General features: G+C 40.6%; 1 pseudogene; it reads left to right on the top strand.

Moving 5' to 3' along the window:
• The first annotated feature begins 5,951 nt into the window (after window positions 1-5,951).
• Window positions 5,952-7,581, top strand: LOC123940386 (annotated as a pseudogene).
• Window positions 7,582-7,920: the final 339 nt, after the last annotated feature.

Raw genomic sequence — 7,920 nt, 5'->3', positions numbered from 1 at the left:
GGCGAGGCTGAGGTTGCGACCCGATTCCAGGCGCCGGTACTAGCTCAGCGTGATCGTGTGGAAGGGGGTTTCCCCCATATCTTTAATGGTAGAAGGAGCAAGGGAAATCAGAGAAAGCCTGACCATTTTATACGCTGGGAGATTTAGGGAAGAAGAGAGAAGGGAAGGAAGTCAGTGAATAAAAGATATTATCCCCGTGTTCCCCTTTCCTGATTTTTGCAAACAGGAATTGGAACATTCTGTAAGGGAGTTTAACACTGAGGTGAAAGGGTGCCCTGTTTCCGCACCCCAGGTAGGATCTAGAGAGCTCTCCTGTGGGCTATGCCCTTATGCACCTGGATGAGGACACATTACGTGATAACACATATTCAGATTCTACACGGTTCCAGCAGAGCCAAAAGAACTGAAATTTTGTTTTTATGTTTTAAAGAATCCCTTAGTAACAAACCAGGTTTGGTGCTATTATTGTTATCGAAAAGCATTGTGCCCTGTGACAATAAGCTGAACTTGGGTAACTGCCCACTGATGTGAAATTTTAGAAAGAAACAGCAACTAATCCTTTTTAGGGACTGCCAAGGCCCTTTACCTATAATTGAAAGGATTATCAGGGAGAGGGGGGTGGGGTTATGGACATTGGGGAAGATATGTGTTATGGTGAGTGCTGTGAAGTATATAAACCTAGCGATTCACAGGCCTGTACCCCTGGGGCTAATAATACATTATATGTTTATTAAAAATTTAAAAATTTTAAAAAAGATTATCAAAGACCTATGAGTAAAGTACTTTCCTTTATCATTTGGAATGGGGTGGGATGGGGTGTACAGTAGTGATTCTAAAACATTTGGACTATTAATCCTTTTTCTTAGCTTCAGTTTGTCCTGAGGACAGCTGCCCTTAGCCAAGACTGCTCCCCACCCCAGCAGGCTGCACTGACATTGCTCTGTGTCAGGGCAATGAAGATAAGTCACCACTTAGAACATTCCAGCTATTTAGAGCATCACCACTTTGAGTAACTAAAAGGTTTACATTTAGAAGTAAATTAGAAGTAAATGGTGGTTTATCTTCATTTTTTTTCTGCTGTGGTATGGTACTGGCATGCAGGCCCAACAGCAGCTGCTCTCCAAATGCCTGTACCCTTGAGTCTTTGAGAGCTGGGCTCAGTGCCCAAAAAAGTATAAGCACGAAAAATGAAAATACACACTGAAGTACGCTGGGCAGAAAACAACCCTGGCTTGGAATTAATGAGCCCCAGAAAATCCCTTTCTTAACAGAAAAATTTCAGGTCTGCTGTGTCTAGAGGTCAATTTTGTTTTAAAATAAAATTCTGATTCATTTTAAGGAAGGCTTAGAGATATGATATGCATGATATTTCTGAGTCTGGTGGCAAATTCTGATTCCTTATTCCTTCTCTTTTTTTCTTATTTTTAATCAAATTCTGGAAATAGAGGAAAAGCACCTCTCCTTTCACCCTGAGTTAAAATTGAAGTTTAAATGTATAGGAGAAAACACACACATACACACATACACACACACATTTTAAAGTAAGCACTTCATTGACAAATAGCTGGAGATTCTGTTTGTGGATTTCCCGTTATCTGGTTCTGTGACCTTGATCAAGCCACTTAATCCCTGTGGCCTTCAGTTACCTCATCTGTGAAGTGGGCATGGGTTTTGATGAATTTACTCTAAGGTGTCTTCTAACCATAAAAACCTCTGGATCCAGGCACATGCCCACTTTCCCTTTCTATGACTTTCTCCACCCTCTGAGATGCTGTCTTATCTTCCCAGACATTCAGTAATTTTAGGCTTGGAGCCTCCCCAGACTCCTGCCTTTCTACCTCCATAGTTTATGTTCCCTGTCCCTTGCCTTCCCACCTGATCTCAGTTGACTGTAGAAGCCAGAAAGCATCTGAGTGTGGAAGACTCCTGATAGCAGTAACATAACTTTTTCAGTTTCCTTCATTGCAGTTTTTGCCATGGTCACCAACTATAATCCTCTGTTTTTGTGGCTCATATGTACTTGATTAATGCTTACCTCCATAGATAGTAAGCCTCATGCGGTCAGACAGCATGTGTCTTTGGCTTGCCTTGGCCCTATATCCCTTATGCCCACCACAGTGTCTGGTACACAGTTGAATATTCCAGTATATATTTGTTTGAATAAATGAATGGGTCTGTTCAGGCAGCACATCTTAAATCACATTTAGCAGGCAGTGTAAGGGTGGACCTTACTGGAATCCTCGTTTGTTTATGTAGGTCCATCCTGAACTGCTAAGGTAGCTACCAGCTTCTCTTCCTCCCAACCACCTCCATCAATCCACCGTCCTTCATCCCACCCAACCCACTCAACCCATCAGTGGACTTTCTCCATTCTTTTATCCTACCTTATTTTATTTCCATCACTTAATGCTACCTGAATTTATTTATTCATAGCTTTATTATCTGTCTCTTCTACCATAATATGAAGTTTGCAAGGGCCAGGACCATCTTCACATTATTCAAGGTTGTATCTTCAGCACCTAGAATAGCACCAGCACATAATAGGCTTTTAATAAATGTTTTTGGTTAAATGAATGAAAAATAATTTATTGTTTGTAGCTCATTCAAGTGACAAGGACTCCCTCTAGTTCATTATCCATTAGAAACCTCTGCCTTGCAGTGTCACAGGCTGTTACCAGGTACTGTTCTTCTCCCTGCTGTCAAGAGCATATTGGCTTGTCATATTATTGCCATGTCTGTTACAAGGCCCAGAAGCCATGTTCTTGCATGACAGTTCAGAATAGAGCATCTTCTTCTTAACTTGCTTTACCCTCTTTGCCTTTATTTTATAAATTTTCCACAACTATAAAAAGAAAGAGAACAAGAGACTTGAACAGAGTGTACAAACTCCTCAATCTAATAATGTTTCCTTCAGTAGGCAGGCAGGCATGCGTGGTACCCAGACCTCTCTGGTGAATGAGAAACATCTGCCCTAACTAAGCCTGATGTCTTGCAAAACACTCAAGGCTCCTAGTGGCTTGGAGCACAGTACCCAGGGTACCTTCCCTGCCTGCTGTTAACTGCTGCCTGTTTGGTGGTTGCTTTTTTCTTTCTTTGTGCCTTTGGATGTGTGTTTTTTGTTGTTATCTACAGAACCTCTGAGCTTTCTTATTGCAAGAGTCAAAAGAGGAATTGGAATAACAGATGTTTTTGTTTTGCTGTATAGAGGAGAATTAATGACTTCCTTGTTCAATAAAGGCCATTTTCATACTGTTAAATATCTTGCTTAGTTATGTTTTAAAATCGAAAGTGTATGTGTTGGGGGGGGTAGAGGCAGTGGGGATGGGGCAGGGACAGTGGAACATTTGAAATCTTTTCTAAAGAAAAGACTTCTTGGCTTCTAAAGATACCATAAACACATTTCTTCATGCTTCTTATAAATTCTCAAGTTTGTGTAGCAGCCACAAATGAACTTAAATTTATCTCAAAGTGGCTAAGTATTTGACCGATGCTGCTCCCTGAAGTTTGAAAAAAGTCCTAAACATTGGGCAAATAAGAGAACAGATTAGGAAAAGAAAAAAATGCTTGTATTGTAAACTGCTTCTCCACAAACTCTCCAAAGAGTTTGATAGAATTAAAAGTCATGCAGCACTGACTGCTTTTCTTAGGTTGGCCTATAGTATTGGCTTTCTAGAGTAAATGAAGCTTTAGTTTGGAAAAACATTCTATTTATAAAGTATCATTAATTTTTATGAATGCTTAACTTTTTAAAAATAGGTTATTTTTCTTAAAAATAATGTGAATATTGGAAACAGTTTCTCACTAATTTGATGTGCATTTCATGAAAAAGGCATTCTTTCTGTATACAATACTAACTCCTTAAAGAGAAAAAAAAAATCTATTGTTTAACCTGTTTACTCACTTGTGCTGTATTGGAATAGTACCATATAAATTATTCCTACCAAGGATGTGCTGTTTCATGTGACTTCATTGTTAGCCTTCTCCTTCAGATTTCTTCTATAGCTAATTTAGCAAAACTGCATTTAAATCAGTCCCCGATGAGAGGACCTGGAGTTCACATTTTTGCTTTTAATAGAAACATTAGTCTTCCTACATGGTAAGATTTCATAAATGGCTTCTTATTCTTTTCTTGGGAGATAGCTATTATATATCACTCAGTGCATTTCTGGTCTTACCTTAGGGAATTTACAGGGGTTGTCATTGCTTTGGCTTCAGCTGAAACACAAGATGTTTTAAATTAGGTCTTGTATTTGTGTTCAGGATTGATAAAATTCTTCTTGTACATTTTAATAAGAGTTCTGTAAAGGTTATGTTGGCTAAGCTAATTTGAATAACCAAATATTACTTGAAAATTTAGTAATTTGAAGGTTGCATTATCCATACCCCCAGTAAGGAGACTACTGGCAGGATTATTTACATATTGGCAGTGGGGCATAAAAGCTATGGGAAGCCATGAGTCGGGTATTATACTGCTAGGTGAGAAGCTAGGTAGATTTTTAAATGTTACACAGTGTAATTCGTGTTCATATTAGAAAATGAGCATTCATAATCCTTCCATCCAGAAATAACTACTGTTAATATGTTGTGTATATCCTTTTTATGCTTTTTTTAAAAGATTTTATTTATTTATTTGACAGAGAGAGATCACAAGTAGGCAGAGAGGCAGGCAGAGAGAGAGAGGGGGAAGCAGGCTCCCTGCTGAGCAGAGAGCCCGATGCAGGGCTTGATCCCAGGACCCTGAGATCATGACCTGAGCCGAAGGCAGAGGTTTAACCCACTGAGCCACCCAGGTGCCCCTCCTTTTTATGCTTTTTAAAGATGTTTGTCTTTTAAAAAAAAAAAAAAAACACAAAAATGGAATCCTCTGTTTAGTTAGGGAAGGGTGCTCAATTAAAAATACCTATCTTGGGGTGACAGAGTGGCTCAGTTGTTAAGCGTCTGTCTTCGGCTCAGGTCATGATCTGGGATCCTGGGATCAAACTCAGTGGGAGCCTACTTTTCCCTCTCCAGCTCTCCTGTGCTTGTGTTCCCCCCTTGCTATCTGTCTCTGTCATGAATAAATAAAATCTTAAAAAAGAATCTATTCTTTATCTATTGCCTAATAAATAACCCTGGCCTTATGCCACATAATACATATAGTATTTACAAAGAGAAAATAATGTGGCTACTACCGCATTATTAGGTCACTAGCTCTCCAAGTGACTGGTTTGAGACGGATTAGACGAGCACATGGAAGCCCCACAGGGCCTTCAGAAAAGAGCAATATCACATGAAAGCTGCCTCAATGAAGCTTAGTTAAAATGAAAACAAAAAATCCTGATAACACGTGTTCAGTAGTCACAACAGGACTGGAACATTTGCATGAAGATTCATAGACAAAATGGGGGAATGGAAATCACATCTTTCTCTTTGTTAGGATCTAGAAAGGGTCTGACATTTCATCCTATTTTCAAGCTAATAAGTTAGCCTACTACAGCTTCATGGATGCTGCCTAAAGACACAAGTTGCCCAGATCAGAGGCAAAGGACTTAATTATTCATGGCACAACAAGAAGCATGAGCTTCATGTTCATGTCATTTCCTGAAGTCTCATGACATGACCCAGAGAGGCCCAGGAGGGAGTCACCTATAAAAATCAGGTATCTTTTTTGGGACATCTTTTATGAGACACACAGTGATGTCTCATAAAACTATGCCTCAGTCCCCTTCTCTATACATTTTCACACGCATGTTCCCTCTTAGTAGTATTTTCCCTATCCTAATAAAATTTTCTGCCTTAGTAGAGTTGTCCCTAAATTAAAAAAAAAAAAAAAAGTGTTGTTAAAGTGCAGTTTCTATTTTTCAAAACAACCACCAGTTTTGAAGGACGCTTACCTAAACATCAGTGAATGCAAATAAAACTGGGCAAGTTCTTTCCCTGTTAAAAAAGAATGTCCTCCTTTTTCACAACGGGTTTGCCGCCAGAACACAGGTGTCGTGAAAACCACCGCTCAACCTAAACCAGAATGGGGAAGGAAAAGACTCATATCAACATTGTTGTCATCGGACACATAGATTCGGGCAAGTCTACCACTACTGGTCATCTGATCTACAAATGTGGTGGAATCGACAAAAGAACTATCGAAAAATTCGAGAAGGAGGCTGCTGAGATGGGAAAAGGCTCCTTCAAGTATGCCTGGGTCTTGGATAAACTGAAAGCTGAACGTGAACGTGGTATCACCATTGATATCTCCCTGTGGAAATTCGAGACCAGCAAGTATTATGTGACCATCATTGATGCTCCAGGACACAGAGACTTTATCAAAAACATGATTACAGGCACATCTCAGGCTGACTGTGCTGTCCTGATTGTTGCTGCTGGTGTTGGTGAATTTGAAGCAGGTATTTCCAAGAATGGGCAGACCCGTGAGCATACCCTTCTGGCTTACACACTGGGTGTAAAACAACTAATTGTTGGTGTTAACAAAATGGATTCCACTGAGCCACCCTACAGCCAGAAGAGATACGAGGAAATCGTTAAGGAAGTCAGCACCTACATTAAGAAAATTGGCTACAACCCCGACACAGTAGCATTTGTGCCAATTTCTGGTTGGAATGGTGACAACATGCTGGAGCCAAGTGCTAACATGCCTTGGTTCAAGGGATGGAAAGTCACCCGTAAAGATGGGAATGCCAGTGGGACCACACTGCTTGAAGCCCTGGATTGCATTCTGCCACCAACTCGTCCAACTGACAAGCCCTTGCGTCTGCCTCTCCAGGACGTCTACAAAATTGGTGGTATTGGTACTGTTCCTGTGGGTCGAGTGGAGACTGGTGTTCTTAAACCTGGCATGGTGGTCACCTTTGCTCCAGTCAATGTTACAACTGAAGTCAAGTCTGTTGAAATGCACCATGAAGCTTTGAGTGAGGCTCTTCCTGGGGACAATGTGGGCTTCAATGTCAAGAACGTATCTGTCAAAGATGTTCGTCGTGGCAATGTGGCTGGTGACAGCAAAAATGACCCACCAATGGAAGCAGCTGGCTTCACAGCTCAGGTGATTATTCTCAACCATCCAGGCCAAATTAGTGCTGGATATGCACCTGTGCTGGATTGTCACACAGCTCACATTGCTTGTAAGTTTGCTGAGCTGAAGGAGAAGATAGATCGTCGTTCTGGAAAAAAGCTGGAAGATGGTCCCAAGTTCTTGAAATCTGGTGATGCTGCCATTGTTGATATGGTTCCTGGCAAGCCTATGTGTGTTGAGAGCTTCTCTGACTATCCTCCTCGGGCCGTTTTGCTGTTCGTGACATGAGACAGACGGTTGCTGTGGGTGTCATCAAAGCAGTGGACAAGAAGGCAGCTGGAGCTGGCAAGGTCACCAAGTCTGCCCAGAAAGCTCAGAAGGCTAAATGAATATTATCCCCAACACCTGCCACCCCAGTCTTAATCAGTGGTGGAAGAACGGTCTCAGAACTGTTTGTGTCAATTGGCCATTTAAGTTTAATAGTAAAAGACTGGTTAATGATAACAATGCATCGTAAAACCTTCAGAAGGAAAGGAGAATGTTTTGTGGACCATTTGTTTTTTTGTGTGTGTGTGGCAGTTTTAAGTTATTAGTTTTTAAAATCAGTACTTTTTAATGGAAACAACTTGACCAAAAATCTGTCACAGAATTTTGAGACCCATTAAAACAAAGTTTAATGAGAAAAAAAAAAAAAAAAAAAAAGAATGTCCTGTGTATCTGGGCCTCCTACAGAGTTTGGGGGTCTGTTTCAGGCCTCACTTGGGGAGAATCAGTGATTAGGTTACTACTTAACAGGATACCAGATCATTTAAGTCTCAGAGGAGACCTGGGTATTTTACATTTTAGGCTAACTGCTCCTTTTACGACATCAGATGGCATCTAATTTGGAGAATAAACACCTTTTAATTAGCTTAGAA

This window comes from Meles meles, chromosome 4 (assembly GCF_922984935.1).
Source record: "Meles meles chromosome 4, mMelMel3.1 paternal haplotype, whole genome shotgun sequence".
Taxonomy (NCBI): Eukaryota; Metazoa; Chordata; class Mammalia; order Carnivora; family Mustelidae; genus Meles; species Meles meles.
The sequence above is the reverse complement of the archived record's forward strand: the minus strand, read 5'-3'. Positions and strand labels throughout refer to the sequence as shown.